The sequence below is a fragment of the Miniopterus schreibersii genome, assembly GCF_964146895.1.
Source record: "Miniopterus schreibersii genome assembly, chromosome: 12".
Taxonomy (NCBI): domain Eukaryota; kingdom Metazoa; phylum Chordata; class Mammalia; order Chiroptera; family Miniopteridae; genus Miniopterus; species Miniopterus schreibersii.
This window is the reverse complement of record NC_138112.1, coordinates 18,413,326-18,433,012: the sequence shown is the minus strand read 5'-3', so window position 1 is coordinate 18,433,012 and position 19,687 is coordinate 18,413,326. Positions and strand designations below refer to the sequence as shown.

Sequence of the window (19,687 nt, the reverse complement as noted above, 5' to 3'; positions counted from 1 at the left end):
CACTTGTACCACAGCCATTCCAGAGGCACCGTTAGTCCCGCGTGGGCAGAGGGCAGAGTGCTCCTCTGAATTCAAAGAAGTAAGACTGGTGGGAGGCGTCGTGGCCAAGTCATGTGTGGCTTTTAATTGCACCGAGTTAAAGGAGAAAAGTGACATATCAGTTTTATGTTTAAGAAAACAGGAGGTGGTATAAAGGATAAATCAAAGAAGGGCAAGAAAAGAGGCAACGGTGAGCATCACAGTAACGGTGGGTGTTTAAAAATGAATAAAATAAGAATTGTTAAGATAAAAACTATTATTTTTCTAAACTTAAAGTTTTGACACAGTTATAAGTACTTTATTACTATTTATGAACTTACTTTATTATGTAGCAAGAATAAAGAAAATCTGTAAGGCGGTTTCAGATCTGTCCTTGTTTTCCTAAAATAATTTATAATTTAAGAAAATTTACTAGTTTACTAATTTAAGAATTTCTAATTGATGACTTAAGGCCTAACGGATATTTCACCCAGCTACGTAATAAACCAATGGTGTAATTAGCATTAATTTAATAATTCAAGTAACAATTTTCTAAATTATTGCATTTAAAAGGTTTCCTAGACAAGTCTGTTACACTTGAATTTTAAATTTTTATTTTGAAACTACGAGACATCTGTTCTTAACCATAAAAGCTTTATAACATGAATTCCCCATTAAGATGGACTCTATTAATATAGGAAACAATATAATAATTGGCTCCTTTTCATTAATCATAAAATTTGGTAGTTATTTTCTCTCATTAACAGGCATGTACTTTTATATTTCATATAAGTCCCATTTAATTATAATATTTTAGCAATATATTAAAGACTGCATGAAAAGATAAATGAATAAAGGAAAAAGAGCAGCTATTAGAAATTCTTATCTCTGTATCTCTATTTCTCCATTTGACCATGTTAAGGCATTTCACCCTCTTAAGCATTTTGGTCATGTCCTTTGGCTTATTGTTTGATAGGAGCAAGATGACTGTCATAGTCAGAGAAATCATGGTCTCACTGACGGTGTCCAAAGCTTGGGGAAGGGTGAAGAGGCACAAAAGGGCATTCTCCTCACGCCACTCTTTCCTGTGGGAGGAAGGAAACTCTCAAACGTCTGTAGCAGACTTATTTACACCATTGCCCATCCCTGACCAATCTCTAGCACAGGAGTAGGGTCGCCAGGATTAGCTCAGGCCAGTCATGACAGGTCCCTTGGAGCCGGACACATTACTTCTCAAATGAAACGGACAGTGTGAAAGAGTGAAGACTCAAGTTACGTGGGATAGGAATGCCGTTGGCCTGTGGGAGGGAGGATCGCCAACATTTCCTGAAGCCGCATCTTTACTGCTATGTATTTTGCTTTCTCTATCACCTTTACATGTTAAACACCTTCAACAGCTCTAATATATTTTCATGTGGAAATGTTAATCCATTTAAAATCGGAATTCAACACCGAAGAAACATTTGTAAGAAGGCCGCTGAAAGAGTGGAAGGTGTACGCAACATTTTAAAAACTTCTGGGTTTTAAAATGGCTTGATTGTTGCTTTATACAGAGTATGGATGCAGGTCCAGGTGACAAGTCTCAAGAAAATATGCATAAGGGAGACGGACATCTTTTGAGGGGAAAGTTTTAAAATTTAAATTTTAGTACAAACGAAAAGAATAAAAAACAAAACGGAAAACGCGAATGTGACTTAGATGAAACAAACACCGATCAAAGCATTTTTTCATATTGTATTTATTGTTTCCTTTCTGATCTTTAGGTGTAGAGTTTATACTTTGTATTCCTCAGCCCATTGACCGTTGCATTCACATGTCCATTCAAAGCTATCCCTTGTGTATTGAACTTACTTGGTTTTATATTATCTGATTAATTTTATTTTTATTTTATTTCCCCCTTTCTTCTGCTCTGCTACCCTGAACACTTCCATTCCCTATGCACCTACTGTCATTATTTAATATGCTCTGAAATACACATGAACTATGGAGGGCTGCTGAGTGCGTATGTTTTAATTTACAGGTATATTTACACACCATTCATATCATTTTACTCCTTTCATTCTCAACATTAATGTTCTGGGACATACCCATGCTTCTTTATCTGTTTCTATGCTGCTGCTTCTGACTGCTCAAAAGCATTCCATTCACATATTTTACTTATGCATTCTCCTTGCAGTGCTCAGTTTTGAAGCCCGTGACTACTCATTGCTATGATGATGTAATGTGCTCTTATACAAGGGTAAAGTTTCCTTTTTTTTTTTTTTTTTTTTAGTGGGATAGTTTACCCGTAAGTGGCATTAGTTTACATATCAGTCGGTATAGGGTGAGATACCACTCCACAAATTTAGAGAATGGCATTTAATACAGAGAACGGCTAACAAAACCCTTGGATGAGCTTGATACATGATATCAGGAAAGACTGCTGTTAGCTCTCATACGCCCTCCTGGCTTCCATGGCGTCGGGAATGGAAGGAGTGGAAAGAGACCCCCCCCCAGTGTCCGTGGGTAGGTGACTGACGGGAAGACATCGCAAGGCTGCTGGGAAAACGTCACATCTGCGGAGCTCCATCCATTGTCCGTTGCGGTCACAACAGGCCCAGCTACCTTCCAAATCCCACGTCACTGCTTCTTGTTGGAGAAATCTAAGCAATAGATGAGATGGTCGTCTATTTCGGAAACTGTGTTCCCATCCTCCATCTTCTGTGATAGAGGAGAGAATACAGAAGAGAGTGAAGATTACAGTGTATTTCCAAAAACACAGTATCGGGCTTATGCATGGGTAAGTTAATAAATATTGTTTTACTGAAGTTTCCAAGAGGCTGGCCATTTTATATACTCTTGGTAAAGCCTAAAATTTGTCTTCCTGTGTCCTTGCCATTTACTAGAAATGAGACATATTTCTGCCATTCACGGAAGATGAAAAGTAGAATCTAACAATTGTACGTTATCTCCGTTTCTCTCATTTCTTGTTAAGAGTATCAATCCATACGCTTGTTAGAGACTGAGGCTTATATTTCTAACTGGTCATTAATATGTACTGATTATCGTCTATTGGTTTTCCTGTTTTTATTTCATTCAGATGTTCTTAGTATGTTTTAGATATCCATCACCTGGCCATTTTAGACGTTGTAAGGATCTTCCCCTAGCAGTCACGTTTGCCTCTAAGCATCGATTAACGTCTATTGGATAGAAATCATCTTCATCTTAAGGCAACTTTTGTGTCCGTTTAAAAAATTACTTCTCTAGCCTTTGGTATACAGTGTCCCACATTTTCTTCCATCAGCCTGGGGTGTTTACCTTTCAGGAGCACCCATTAACAGCGGGTTGCTTGATATTGTGAATTTGAATTAAATGCAGATGAAAGCAGCTCCTTACTCTGCCCAGCAATGATGTGACTATTTTACGTAACTGAATTTGTAGACGTCATTTACAGCATGTTGGCAGAATTTTATTGTGTTTTCTGATCTTTGCTTATACATTTATTTAAGGTTTAACGCTACATGACATCTACTTATTAATCTGGAAATGAACCTGCTGTGCTACAAATGGATGGAGCAGGCTACACTCCTCTCAAAACTGAGGGTCCGTTCTCTGCATTCGTATGTCGTTCCCTTTGTTAATCCATAAAAGAGGAAAGTACCCATCAGACTTCTTCTGGCTGGAGGACAGTAACTTTACGATGCAGATAAGAGGGAAAAACACGCCCCCCCCCCCCGAGTGCACAGAAATAGAGATGCCATGTCAAGTCTTGGTAGTACCAAGAAAACACTCCTCCACTCCCCGCTGCTTCTCAGGGGTTGAATCTTGGGGTTGGGAAAGGGACTCAGTTACTGTTTAAAGTACCTGCTTTCTTAGCGACACATTGATCGATCCTGCAGAACGGCTATGAATCTAGGATGAAATAGAAATATTACTATAAAAAGAGTCGAAACTACAAGCAGGTATTCTAGCCCATGGACAGAAACTGAAAAATTATCTTTTATTTTACATTTTGGAATTCATTATTTTGCTTTTGGTAATAAGAACAAAAATTGTATTTATTCAAGCCTTTCCCCTACAGATTGTGTCTTGCCTGCTCAGCGCCAGGGCATTTGCTGTCCGCATCTATGGTAATGGGAGGGGAAGTAGGACCGGCAGAGATGGGGGGTCTACGGTGAGTCATACAGTGTAGGCAGAACTGCTGCCAGGAGGAGGAATTAAGAGAATGATGGGAAGGTGAAAAAAGGGGCAATCGAACTAAAAACAAACAGGAACATGTGTGATCTCAGACAGGGAGGGTAATGGAAACAAGAGCTGCTGAAGGGGCCTGTTTGGCTTGGGAAATACTGACAGTGGACAGTGGAAAGGGGATGGGAGAGAACTGGTAAAAGGTAACCAAACATGTCTGTGTCTTAGGACATTTGGTCCTTTCATGTTTTACAGAGGCTTAAGTAATACACTGCCTTTCAATTTTCTAATCAAATATAGTGGTTATTTAATTATAGCTGCTCTCAACCTGGTTGAGGGTACCTCATGTTTATATGGGTTCATTTGATTCATTTGACCCTTATGATAAAAATTTCTGAAAAGTTAATGTCATCGGGTTACATTCCCTTAACTTGTTAAGATTCTGTGTGTGTGTGTGTGTGTATCATTTTAGAAGACTTTTAATAATTTCCCTATTGATTATACGGAATTCTGCATTACACTGCTGACACATACGCTTAATAAGTCATGGAAAAGGACCGTTTAGAAAATGCTAGTTCAGAAAGTTACCACTGGAGTCTGAGTTCCTACAACCTCGGTAGCTAAATGTTTCTTATGCAATGAATTTCACATAAGCTATTTACAGGGATAGAAGTGAAGAATCCAATGCAGATTGTAAATATATGGAGATATTAATAAATGCTTTAATCTTATCAGCACAATTAGCCAAATCATTCTGATTTCTAAAACTGACATTACCCCAAACTAGTGGTTTCTAAAAAGTGGTCCTAGGCCCGGCCAGTGTGGCTCAGTGGTTGAGTGTCAACTAGAAGGTCACAGTTCAATTCCTGGTCGGGGTACATGCCTGGGTTGTGGGCTCCATCCCTAGTAGGGGGCGTGCAGGAGGCAGCCAGTCAATGGCTCTCATCATTGATGTTTCTATCTCTCTCTCCCTCTCCCTTCCTCCCTGAAATCAATAAAAACATATTAAAAAAAAAAAAATCAGAAGGCCACTGCCTCTGCCTTCAACACTGCATGCATGCCCAACCCACTGGATAATATAAAGTATAAAAAGTAAAATAATGAACCTTTAAGATCAAAAAGCAATAATTACTACTATATGTTCTCCTATTCCACTTTTGGAGTCTTTAGAGCACAAAACTTTTATTTCATGAGTTTCAAGAGCTTTATTAATAAAAAAAAAAATTAACTGCATAAAATTATAAATCTTAAAAATTTTTGAATAATTTTAAGAGTGTGACATAGAGGCCCTGTACCTATGGCAGAGTAAGCATGATTTTATCTTTCAAAACTATGTAAAGCTAAATGTTGTTGGAAACCAAATTTCCCCAGTGTATACATAAGTTATGAAAAATATTAATAAGCTCATCACTGTGCCAGTCTGATACCAAATCAGTAAGTCTATTTAGTGCTTATAATGTAGTGTTACATAGATTTAATGATGCCATTAGTGATATCTGCAGTGATTGGACTGGCATAAACAATTAGTATGTAGGAAACTGTGTCTCGGTGAAAAACACCTAATTCCACTAATTGCCTCTAGTTCTGCTTCTATTAACTGCACACTTTGTACATGCTAATAATCTTATTATCAGCTTTTGCTGAGTTAATTAAAATTCATGTCTACAAGCATAAACCAAAATAAAAATATGTATTTGTTTAGCTTTTTATATAGTAGATAGAAAATTTTCGAAGGCTAAATTTAAACACTCATCTCCAGAAGATGCAAGAGAATTAAAAAGATGCATATGCCAAATTAACTTATGACAAACTCAAGAAAAGTTGTAAAAATAATTTTGCGTTCTCATTATAAGATAATAGTGAAGGCTTATGTCAGCCCATTCCTTGATATGGAAAATACCTCCTCTATTTTAAGAAAAAGCTTTTTTCATCCTTTTTCTGAAAATAGCTAAGATATATTTTAATTTGTTCTTCAGGTTCCAAAATGAACTTGAAATATATTTTCTTTTTTGTTGGCATTTGACTATTTCAGATTGTACCAAATCATTTCTAAGTGAATTGAACAGGTTGCATGGAGAACTCTTCTGCTTTTTTGTTGTTGTCAGAGGGAAATTATAGATGACACCCTATTTTATCTAGTAACAGTGATTTGAGCTTCAAGATTGTACTATTTGTAATTTATCATTAGTGACAATGAGCATATATTGGACAGTATTTTACAATTAAGAATGTCACAGCATATTTTAGTTGCATTCGCTTGTGTTGTTAATAAAGAGATAGAGATGTTAGTTATGACTAATCTTGACTGGGTTTTTGTTTTCTTTTGCCAATGAAAGCCTTTTAATCTTTTGACAAAATAACCTCTGCTTCACAGTAAAGACTTTAAGTCTTCTATAAAACGTTCTACAGTGGTTATAGCACAGAAAATGACTGTCCCTGTGCATGATTATAAAAACAAAAACAAACTTTATTATACCAATCATACAAATACTGCAATTAAAAAAAAAATCAAACAGCAGTTACCCCAATGCAAAAAAGAAGGACTACTAGACTCAACCTTAGAATGGTTAACACGAACACACTATCCCCCCAAACCCTTAAACAGAAAACTCATGAATAATTCCATGGAAATAAAGACGCTGATGGGTTCACTTCATCAAACACATCAGACCCGATGTCCTCTTGGCACATCAGAGATCTCACTGAGAAACCTCATTAGAGAAAAATTGGCCATCAAAGTTTAAAACTTTTTAAAAATAAATGAAACAAACAGATGCCAGTATTTAGAATGCATAATCAACAAGCCAGTTTTTAACACTGACTTTCTTCCTAATGTTCACCAATTAAAGGTTCTTGTTTTTCATCTAAGTGTTCATCAGCTAAGGTAGCTTATCTTCAGGAATACCTAAGTAATCTCTGTAGCTAAAGAAGGCAGCATAGAGGGTCTTTTTACTGTGCACTCATGATCACATGCACAAAAACAAACCAAACTTTCAGTTTTTTTGCCACAAGAACACCGCCTATCTTCTTGTCCAATCCCAAGGTCATTCTGCACAGAGCAGTGGAAACAATTTAAACCCCTAAAAGAACATGAGGAAGAACTGGAGGGTGAAAAGATACATATGCCATTTGCAAATCCTTAAGCCTTATGAAGGGTTATCCAAGAATCATCTCCTTTCCTTCTAATCCAAAGTATCCGTGCTGGCTCAATCCCAGAAAGCCCTGGAGGCAGCAGAGAAGTGCTTCACTGCTCTGAAGATGCATTCCCGTGTCTCGCTGAGAGAAAGCAGCTGCCCAAATACCAGGCCACATAGTGGTACTGAGTTGGATCGTCTTTGTCTCTCTCCATATAGTCTCTGTCTATGAGGGATTCAATTCTCTTTTTCAAATCTCCAGGCTTTACTGGCAATTCAGCTGATTATACAATTCAGACACTAGAAGATTATGACCCAGAGTCTTTCTTGTCTTTATTCTGATGATTAACCTGATACTATCTGTCCTGAAACACCCTCTCAGTGGTGCTGACTTTCTTCAACGGTTTCTTTCACCTGAATTTGAAGGATCTTGCCTCGAAATAACTTGGGCTTGAATTCTCTGTTGGGAATGAATGTGTCCCCAGCCTCTACACCTCCTTTCCTTTGGGACTTTTAATCAGAACTCGTGCTTTGCCACATGCCAGGCCCTGTAACGTTCTTTGCAATTCACTGTCCGCTATCCCAGTGGCAATTTTCATTTCTTCACAGCTGAATCCATCCCCTTCGTTGAACATGAGAAGCACCAGAGTCTGGAAGAGGGACACCTGGAATTCTCTCTTTCCTTCCTTAAACTCTGCTTTTAAAACAGCATGTCCCAAAGTAGTTTGTCACCGAAGTGTTCAACCACTGTGCTTTCCGAGATAAAATGTCTTAAATACTTCCTGAAGTTTAATCATTTCTGGAGTTAAATGTACTTCCATAGGTGTGTATGTTGGCCAGTCTCCCGTAGTAAGAATATTGATTCTGCATATACTGCTTGAAAGGAACCATGACGTCCTTGGAGAGCCCCATGTCCTTGAACATGCCTTCCAGCTTGCTGGTGAAAGCAGTGCCACATTCATGCTTTAGTTTTGACAACATAGATTTTTTTCAACATCGACTGGGGCACTTTTACCAACAAGGAGTCTTTTTGCCAAGTCTTTTTCATAAAATGCTTCAGACATCTTTACCACAAGTAAACCTGAATATTGTTATGATTTTGTCAAGGATCCTCTCCAGCTCTTCATCTGTTGCTTCTTTATTACATGCCTCAATTTTGAATCAACAGACTCTGCGATCAGTTCTGCAGGCTTATCTGGCCTCTTGTAGATAAACCTTTCCAAGGATTCCTTCATCAAGTTGATGAGTTTCTCAATTCTCTGAAAGCACACCTCTATCACATGGTCCACAATGTCCTTAAAATCCAGCATTCCTGTACCATATCTTTATCTTTTTCGGGATTGATAACAATCGTTGTCCCAAAAGTCTTGATGTACTCACTTCAGTGCTGCAGCAGGATATCCTGCCCACCCTTCACTCGGCTGAACAGCTGGTACATCCGAGTGAGGGCGGGCACTCTGTTCTCATCAAGTAAGTGATCAAGTCCTTTCTGCAGAACTGCTGTTAAATGTTCTCCTAATAGCTCTTTCTCCACACAAGTGATCAGTGGTTTCCGTGTGCTGTGGTCTAAACACATGATTACTCCGTCTCCTTGTTCCTCTAAACATTTACTTACATGGTTAAGCTATTCTGGAACCTCGCTTTCTTGCATTTATGTTTGACTTTCTGCAGCATATAAACAATATCTTCCAAAACTTTCAGTTCAAACGAATCTTTATATACCTAAAGATCAGAGAGCACACTCAGCAGACTTCGCAGTAAGCTTCGGTCAACCACTTCACCATTTCTTTCTTGGTCAATCAATAGCAGAATTCCATCGATAGTTTTACTCTGAACTATTTTATCACTAATAATATGCTTTCTAAATAGTTCTAATCCCATATCCCAGATGAAAGGAAGCACAGAATTCTGAAGTACATAAGTGCGATCCAAAAACAGAAAAATGTGTCTGACCATGATTACTTGGATGCAATGATCTTGCCAGCGTGTGTTAATCTTCTTTAAAAATAAAACACTATCTAGTGAGTCTTCTCTAAACTGAAGAGTTGTGCTTGGACATGATATTCACATACCTGGTGGAGCTACTTGTAAAGCGTTGTGGAAACTCTATGAGGACAGCGATTTTCAACAGCCTGGTAGAGCTCTTCCAGGTTGTATCAGATGGAGGTATACTGCTTTGTATGGCTTTCACTGCCTCATGGAGCTTCTGCCCAGTGTCCTGAGTGTAGTTACCAGGCAATTCAGATCTGTCTGCAGCAGGTAACACTGTCCCACCGCAGCGTGCCATCTGCAGAGTCCTCACCCTTTTCTTCAGCCTGCCGGACTTTGGGATCTAGGTGGGCAGCCGGCTCGTGTCTGGCTGGGGTCGGGGTGGACACTGCCCATCTAGATGAGTCTGTTTGCTGACTGCACCTGAGCCCTTGGCCTTTGACTGGGACCAATCTAAATGAGCAAGTTTCCCTATGCTTAGATTCTCTCAGTTGGGAACTGGTGAGTGTTAATATAAAACGATACACATGCTTTGTAAGGGCTCTACGTTACAGTGTGCTTTTGGTTTTAATAAATGATACTCAAAAATCTAAGAGTAAAATGATTAGTATATGTATATGTACAAAATACCTATATTTGTTTTATATATGGATTAGTCTCCAGAAACTGAATCCCTAAGATCTAATCTTCTTTCTAACACCACCACCACCAATAACTGACAGGAATAATAAGATGATATATATTCGAGAAACATCTCCTCAGGAAAAAAAAATCCTCAAATCTATTAGTACTTTTGACCCCAAGTTAAATTCAGCCAAATAAAGTTATATCAAGTGGAACTTCAACCTTTCCCCGACGTTCTTTTTCATTAAAACAAATATGTTAACATTTTGATAATCTTTTCATAACTGCAGCACACCTATGTATTCTCCTAAAAACAAATCAGAACTTGGTTTTACATCCTGAACTCCTTTCTCTCCTTGGAACTGTGCATTTACGCACATCCTGTTTCTGGACATTCTCTCCAGCTTTGGCTTCCTTGACATCTTTTTACATGATTCTCCTCCTACATACACAATATTCCCTCCTTGGTGTGTAGTACTGGTCCTTATTTCTCTATGACTCTAAGGTGCTATGTTCCCCAAGGTTTCACTGTCATCCCTGACCTCTTCTCCTGTCATTATTTTCAGCAGTAAACTGATTTATTCCATGCATCAGCTGCCAGCTACACCTGATTACTTTCAAAACAAGACATATGACTTCTAAATATAGGCAGTCAGTATTATTCAACACAACTTCCTTAAGTATTACACAGTTGAATCTTGTCACTTGTCTCCCAAACTCAACTCATATGTACCGTAAATGTATCCCTTAAAATGCTGCATTGCAGCTGAACGCACTAATTTTGAGCAACTAGAGTTCTCCTTTTGTTCTGTTCAGCATAACAAATTCAGAGTAATGTCATGTTTACTTGTTTTATGTCTACCAATAAAAGCTAAAATCTGGAAGGGTGAAGTCTGTTCCTTGTCTATTTTGTGCAGCATGGTATACCTAGTTCTGCTTTCCTAGAAGAAGAGAGTAAACGCAGAGTGAATCTTCTCTGTCACCTGCCTGCATGCCCAGTTAGACCCCAAGTCCCTCCAGTCCCTCATCCTGGAAGTGTCTGCAATCCACTTTCCAGTTTCTTCTTCTATGACTTATGGCTACAAATATTTTAAGCCCTCCAACTGATTTATGTGCTTCAGGCCTAGTCACCTACAGAATTATCTCCTCCTGATTAAAACTTTGTAATAATTCCAGTTTCTTAAGATGATATAGATCCTTTCTTAATTGAGCTGCTACCTACTCCAATATCACTTTCTCTCACTACAGCACCTACCCATATTCATTATTTTTATCTTTCCTGAACACTAAATTTCCTGAATTTGTGACAACACACTGTGTTGTTATCACAGGGCTGGAAAGATATAGATATTGCTATAAATATCTATATATAGAGAGATAAAGGTATAGCTACAGATGTGTAGCTATGGATACAGATGTAGACATTGATATTTTTAATCACCTCTGGCCAGTTCTTCTACTGATTCTTCTGAACCAGTTCATGGGTGTGTCACTGGTGAGCTCCCTTCAGTGCATGAAGAGATGTTCTCCCCCATCTTCCTACATAATCCTGGGAATGTCTCCATTAAAGCCCTTTGGTCCTTCTACAAGCTCCTTCGGAGTAGAGATGGTATACATGGTATCTAATGCAGCGTCATAATTGGTAGTAAAGACATTTATTAAAGAAATGTGTGAATTAAAAATGACAATATGTATTAGTTAGCATATTAATCTACCATGGAAAGAGACAGAAACCTAATTTTAAATACACCTACCCAAGTAACAATGGCACAAAGAACCTCAATTTAGGAATCCTCTAAACAAAAATTAATTTCAGAACTCCTAAGTATAAGGCCAAAAAATAATATTTTACATAAGAAAAATAAATCCCCAGATAGGAAGTAGAAGGAATAAATATTTACTTGTGCTATTTTTAATGTTAACTAATAAGCAGATTATATACTAAGAAAGCTTTGGAGTCAAGAATTAGATGGTGAAAAATCCAAATTGCACAGAGATTTTAATGATAAACTGTCCTCAGTCTGTTTGTACTTTGATTAAGAGTTAAAGATACTTACTTGGAAACTTATTTTCACAGGAAATAATCATAACGCCAGTTTTCGATGGAAGCAAAGAATGTAACTTCCAATTTAATTACGTAGGGAAAGACAAGCTTGGCTCCTTCTACCACAGTCAGCTCTGCCCTCAGTAAGCAAGACAGTCAGCCCACTGAGAATACAGGTCCAGCTGAGATATCAGAAAGAACGCCTCTTAACTTTGTATGCCATACTCACTTCTTTCAACGTTAAAAATGGTTCCTGTGCTTTCATTTAAAACAAACTGCGAACACAATTGCAGTCAAGAGTTAGTGAAAACTGAAGCACAAATGTGTTTTACTCAACACAAAAATATATCCAAGTTGACAATTTAGACTTTAAAACTCTTCATAGAAAGTGTATTTTCATTTTGAAGTAACTAACAAACGATAAAATTGTGTTTATGTCAGTAAAAGAGAATCAGAGACGTCGGAACCCTGATTTAGGTCATGTGGAAACAGAGGTAAAGACAATGAAAGGGGAGGGGAAATAGGCAGTCCTGTTTTGGGTGTGGGGAAGACAGGACAGCTGTGGTTTCCTCAACTTAAATCCAGTGTTGTCATGCATGTCCTCTACTTTGCCAGGAAAACACATGCAAAAAATTAGCAACAGGCGATGCTGACCCAGGAAACAGATGGTGGCCTGCAGTGGAAAGGGGCTGCAGAGGCTCAGTCTTCCCAGTGAGTTTTCCATGAATCTAGAAATTGGGTTCTTTTTGTCCTCACTAAAAAAGTAATTCTTTAGTCGTCTAATATTGAAAAGCTCCAATTTAATAACGTTGCTATTAACGCTTTCAAACTTCTAGTCCGACATGCAGTTTTCACTAATACTAATAGCTCATTACACATTAACTGTGCAGATTTTCACAGTAGAACCACATGCTTCCTACCCTTTGGGGCTTGTTACTGCTGGTGGCATTGTCCTTAAAGCTCACTATGAGCACAGAACACTTCCTGCTGTAATTTTTCCAGCAAACTTTGTCATTTTTTTTCTTTCTTGTCTCATACTGTTTTCCAGTGGGTTTTGATATTATTTCTTTTGCTGCTCGGTTCTTATCAGTATCTGCTCATTAGCAACCATCACTGGCATGAGCCTGAGCCAACATGATGCCACCTTGTTCGGTCTTCTGGTTTCCCTCAGGACTATCCAACATCGGCTCCTTTCTTTTCCCTACAACAAGACTGGCATCCCTTTGTGAGCTAATAATTAATAATCAATTAAAGTTTGATAGTAAAGTTGCATTGTATTGTACTCTGGCACCTGAAGTAATTTATTTTCATCTCTTTAGGAACAGCTCTTCACCAACTGCATTGCAAGCAGGTTTAGTGTATCATTCCTTCCTTTCATACACAGTTTGTGTCTGCACAGATGATTTGACACAGGAAATAATGAGGGGTGTATGAAAGCGGTGTCATGTAGCTATACTATACTGATTAATTTTTGTTGCCATATTAAATGGGCTTAGGTTCCTTACAAGAAACGTGCTACTTAAGCATAAAATATTGGTGTTCTATCTGTACTGGCATAGCTTATAAATTATTTTTCAAAATCTCACAGACACAAAACAAGTTTTTACCATTGTCAGCAAGCAAAGCCAATGTAGCTATTCCAGAGGGGGGTCTCCTGCGTTATTAAAACAATCACCAGTGGGGTCCGGATCCCTTCATTGTTACCAGTTACCATGAGCAATGGTTGGTGGTGGGTCAGGTAGAAAGAACACAGCCCTATTTCCATGTGCCAGGCTGAACCTGACAGGGAGATAGGACAGTGATTTTTGTTTTAAATATGTTTTTATTGATTTCAGAGAGAGGGAGAGGAAGAGTGATAGAATCATCAATGATGAGAGAGTCATTGATAAGCTGCATGCTCGCTACTAGGGATTGAACCCTGGCATGTACCCTGACTGAGAATTGAACTGTGACCCCCTGGTTCATAGGTCATCGCTCAATCCCTGAACCACACTGGCTGGGCAGGACAATTTTTAAAAAAATCTATAAACAAAACAAACAGGATATAAATAAGATTGATGGCAAATAAATTTGAAACAGCAAAATGTAATCTCTTCTGAGCAAAACAACAATTATTGTTAAACTATGTATTTTCCTCCAAAATTGTGGGCTATATGTGCCAACTAGTCAGGCAAAACACTAGAATGAGAGAATATATTGTATTCACTTTTAAAGTATATGAAAAAAAGTTTTGCTAAAACCTCATTTAAATTCATTTAACTCTGTACAGTGCTTAGAATAGTAAGTTCATAATAAATGTTACATGAATGAATCATGTCCCTCAGAATATACAAAAATGCCATAAACTGCCAACTAATGGGTTTAATATGATACTTTATCTTGTTATGCACTTGTGCTAAAATTATTTTCCATTTATTGGATTCTCTATATATGAGGTCTGTTCTCTGCATGTGGTACCAACAACTTGTTTTTTGTTGATTTGATTAATTTACTCTGATAAAAATAGGGATTGGTTCAGTGAATGTTTAGGAATATTCGTTGGAGGCCAACTATTTGAGTCAGTGTTACAAGTAGGCCATTAGGATAAAATGGACCAGTTCATCTAAAGCATACCTACTTCAATGCCTAGTTGTAGAGTTAGCCCTCAACAAATGTTAATAGCTCTTATTTTGCCTCTAAGTACAAAACTCACCTGTTAAGTATTTTGACACTTTACTACTTGCTGATGTGTTTATTAGATGTTGTATGTTAGGCTGCATATATAACTATTCTTATAGCTCCAATTGCTAATTTGGGGGTTCCTCTCAGTTCCCTAAAAAATCAGAAAATCCCTAGGACACCTAAATGACATTCCTAATTAGAACACAAGTGCCATCTAGTGGTCACAATTGCTAACTACGGGCTTACTGGTGAACAGAAAAGCAGGTGGTGAAAATATCTGGCTTCTGCTTCATAACGCAGTCTCCTGGAGTGAATCTCAGACAAACAGATAAGGCTTCCTGTGTGCACACTGCTCAACCAGTAAAAATGTTTGAACACAAAATTTCAGCAGAGTTCGGGGAAGGTTTTAGTTTCTGAGCTATAGGAAGTATACAGCCCAGTTCTAAACATGCACATAAAATCCTTAAACTGGATTGTAAATATGAATTAGAGAAAAAGTGACTCCAGATAGAAATGAAACTAGGGAGGGCTGAAACAGAAAGACAGATATGGTACTTAATAGCAACTTCTTGAAGGTGGGTTACTCTGATACAGTGCAAATAAGTCAAAGAAATGTCAAGTTAATGGGAGACAGGAAAGAGACACAACACACATAGGGAAATCTTTTAGAATAAGACACATTAACTTAGACAGAATATAAGATGCTACAAGCGATTTTTATCTCAGATTTGGAAGAGTAGTGTATAAACAGAGACTATTTGGAGACAGACCTGGTCATGAAAAATTGAGTCCTGGATTTTGTCCTTATGGAAACAGTTTTATATTAGATGATCTTGGATAGAGATCACTACACAAAATGAAAATTAGAATCCTATAAAAGTAAGTGTATTAAAATTGATAGGCATCCGCAGACTGAAGATATATCTAAAAAAATATGCAAGTGCTTATCTAACAAAACTACTGCATGGAAGCTAATAAGAAATAAATTTTACTTTTAAATTAATAAGATTTCAAATTTTACTCCTGTTTCCTATAATCTTAGTTTAACTGCCAGTGTTTTTTCTTTTTTCCTAAGGAAGCACATTTTTGTTACACATCAAGATGTCACAGAGGATAAGCATGAGGAAAACTTAGGGCTCAATCATGTCTGTAGCCACTGCAAGCAAAAGTTGGCACCACGAGCATCAAAACAGTTGAATGAGTGCCTCTTCATACCTCTTAATGATTCTGGTTGCAGATGTTATCAAGACATCTACAAAGTAGGCTGTGTTCCTTAGCGTTGGTAACTGAAGCAGTTGTTAAATTAATTAAGTCAGTATATTTCTCGAGTCTGGTTAAGATATGTTTATTTCTGCTTTCATAAAACAGCTGCGATATAAGTACTGAAACTGATGTTCTAAGAAACACAAAATAAAATTAAAATCACCATAGGTTGTCCAGTTTAAGTAAAAGTTTACTTTTGGGTCTTCCTATTTTATTTATATTTATAGGGAATACCAGTGTATACCCAGAATGCAAGATTTTTATTTCCTTAATTGTATTTCTAAGTACTTTCACATTCACTATTCTTTCTACCGTTTAACATAGAGGATTAAAACATGAAAACAGAAAATGCAGATGCTGAAATTGGCTCCAATAAGCAAAGCAGGTGATTCAAGAAAGAAAGGATTGAACTGAATTGAATAGTGCTCTGTTTCCCTAGATTTTACCATAAAATGTAGAGATATAACAGTAGTTATGGTCTATTAACTAGAACCTAGAACCTTACGTGAATCAAATGAAAGGAGAGAGAAAGGAGGGCATGATTTAAAGAAAAAAATCTGTAACACAAAAAAGACAAAAGCTTAGAGGCAACTCAACTGCTGCAGATGTGCTGCATCTGCTCACTTGCCCACTGGGGACTAGGAGATAAAGAGATTAAGACATTTACACAAAGATGGTTAGACAACAAGATCAGATAAGCAACAAGACAGCGAGATCCAGGTACTCTAACCATAGCATGGAGAAAATGACCCACTAAACCACTTAACCAGCTTACAAACAGTATTTTTAATTCACTTAACATTCAAATGATATTTTAATCAGGGTAGACAATAAGCTGCTTAATTTTAAAATGTCACTAATATTCTGAGATAGAGAAACAAGTGATCTCTCAATAATCACTATACTTAAGTAAACAACATTGGGATTTTATAATGGGGCATGAACATTCTGATGTTAATTCTAAGTCTGGACAATATGTTAAAGACAATTCTAAGTCAGGGCAATATTTTAAAATCTCATTTTCACATGATACTAACAGAAACTTTTAGTTATGATGCATTTGAACTGATTTGAGGGGTGCTAGGAAAATTTGAAGTAGTTTGTTTCTTCTTGGAAGACATCCTATAAGAAAAGTTTTTCTGCTTCTTACTTTATGCACTGCTTTTATTTCTATTTTTAGATGCCAACATGCTTATACCTGAACCCTGTGCATATAACAGGATACAGAGGTTTACACCATCTACATATCCCTCACTTTCCAAACTCAATTAAAAACATATGCTGCACAAAAATAAACTCCATAATATTGAAATTCTAAATTTTCAGAAAGATATAGAAGTCAGAAAGACTAATATTAACTATCTATAGTACATATATAGATGTTAATTTGCAATACACATAATATTAATATAGAATATATAATTGCATATTATAAAATGGAACATTGTAAGTTATAAAAGAAATAAAAATATACTCATTCATTCTGTGTCTTGCAGAATTGTGGCCATGTAACCCAGTCACTCCCAAATTATGACTTGAAGCTAACATTCCAAACTTGAACTGACAGAAACAGACCTTACTATTCCTAATTAACCAGACTCACCATCTCCTTTCTGTCCCTCTAAATGATCAGATAACCTTGAAAGGAAAAATGCTATTATTACATCATCTACTTGTTGCAAAAGTATGTTCATCCCAATACCTGTAATAACACTGTTTCCTTTATAAAAAGTCAAAACATCATAAACCTTTAGATTCTTTTATTAAAAAGGAGAAATACTGAATCCATCTATATCATTTAAAACATAAATTTCCTTGTTAGGTTTATTGTGGTAGGATGCTACAGATCATGCATGTGGCCAATAGTGTTCCCTTCTCTACGCTAGCCACCACCTATCTTAATGGTAAACTTGGGGCCATTTCTGACAAAATATAAATGCATTTTTCTCTCTAAACCCCATTCCTGGCTTCGTAGCTCTACTATTATCTACCACTTTAGACTGACCTACATTTTTGATTAATTTTTAATTCAATAAATTCCGATAAGCCCACTTCAATCCTTTCTGAAATGCCAGTTAAAAGAAAGTATATGAAATACACGAGATACTGATGTAAATGCCAAAATCCTTAAGTCACGTACTAGAAAGGTGTTTTAGGAAGTGAAGAACACTTGCAAGCAAGCTCACCCTCAGGTCCCCCAGTAAGGCTGCATGTGCTCAATTACAACGAACGTTTCAAGGCAAAACAACTGCACATTAGAGAAACACACGCTTTCAGCTCTCAGACTCTGAACCTATTTCGTGATAAATCTAAAGAGGTGGTAAAAGCCCTGGGTTGATTTTCTCTGTGAGCCAACAGCCTGGCGCACGAGTGGAGCCAGCGAAGGGGAGAAAAAGCCCAGAGAAGTGGAATCTCAGCAGCAATCCCTCAGTTAACACATAAAGAAAATCACCTGATTACTGGGAAGCGGGGAGGGGAAGAAGAACATAAAAAGTATGTGGGAGGGTAGAGAAGCATTAAATGTGAACGCACAGACTGGTCTTTGCTGTGGAACGAAAAACACCAGCCTAGACCCTGAGGGTGGCCGTTCAGCCTGGATGTTTGTGTAACGTGTGGGATGAATGGGGAGAAGCCCAGGCGCAGGGAAGGGACTCACTTGGATCCCTGGGAAAGCTGCGGGGGAAAGAACAGAGCCGGCGGTGGCAGGAGGGCTTCCAGCTCCGGGCGGCGCGCCCCGGGCTCCCCCAGACCCCAGTGGGGAGCGAAGGGAGCAGGCGCCTCGGCCCGCGCGCGGGGGCAGGCTGGGCGCGCGCGCGCGTGAAAAGCAGGCAGCGCCCGCGGCGGGGTGACCCGAGGCTTTCCCGCAAGTTTCCTTTAGACCCGGGCGGAAAGTGACAGCAGCGCGCGGGACTCCCTCCCCGTTTCTCACGGGTGCCGGCCCCGTTCCCTGCGGAAACGCACCGCCGCCGAAACGCCCCAGCCTCCGTTGAACACGCGCTCCCGCGACATCGGACCACGCAAGGGGGTCGCAGGGGGACTCGGGGAGGAAAAGTGGGGGGGGGCGCGGAACAATGGCACTAAAGCTGCCACGCTGGGGATTTACTACCTGCGCGATGTTCCCAATTACATCCCCTGGGATATAAACACCCAGAGGCGGGGGGTGCTGGCTAGACGCGGCCAACTATTTCCTCAGCTTATTCAGAACTGTCGCGGAGGGGGGACAACAGAAATCAAGGGGAAATATAAAAACAGTCAGGGAGCCTAAGAGCACAGAACTCGTGAAGTGTGCAAACAAAGCGAGGCGCTTCCCAGCCCGGACCCCAGAAATTCTCCAAAGTGAGAAAGTCCACTCCGGGGCCGGCCGGCCGCGCAGGAGGCAGCGGGGGCCCGGAGCCAGAGCGGGGGCGGCGGCCGCGGGACCGGGGCGGGGGGCTCCAGTCTGGTCGCGCCCTCCCGAGCCCGCGGCACCCGCACGTCCTCTGCTCTGTCATCTGCCCTCGCTAAACTGGGGCCCCGCGCGGGGCTGAGGGGCGGGGGAGGGGCGCCCCTGTCCTCAGGCGCGGAGGGGAAGAGCGGTTAACCCGCCAGACGAGCCGAGAGACCTAGAAACCCGTTCGGGAAGCGAACAGACCTTTCAGCCGGGGGACACGCTCAAGGAGCCTTTCCGGCGACAGGCGGCGAGGCGCGGGGCGCGGGGCGCGGGCGCGGGCGCGGCGGCGGCGCGGGCGAGCGGGGCGGGGCGGGGCGGCGCGGCGCGGCGGGCGCTCGGCGGCGGCCACAGCCAGTG

The 19,687-nt window shown here is 39.4% G+C and overlaps 1 long non-coding RNA gene and 1 pseudogene across 2 annotated transcripts; both read right to left on the bottom strand.

The window, feature by feature from the left end:
- Positions 1–1,746: 1,746 nt before the first annotated feature.
- Positions 1,747–19,627, bottom strand: LOC308565894. Its single transcript, XR_014000086.1, has 3 exons — positions 19,532–19,627; positions 3,862–3,909; positions 1,747–2,718 (listed from the first exon to the last, which is right to left on the bottom strand). It is a non-coding gene; the product is annotated as an uncharacterized lncRNA (long non-coding RNA).
- On the bottom strand, positions 7,430–9,606 carry LOC308564876 (cullin-4A pseudogene; annotated as a pseudogene). Its single transcript has one exon. The product of its transcript is annotated as a cullin-4A pseudogene (transcript).
- Positions 19,628–19,687: the final 60 nt, after the last annotated feature.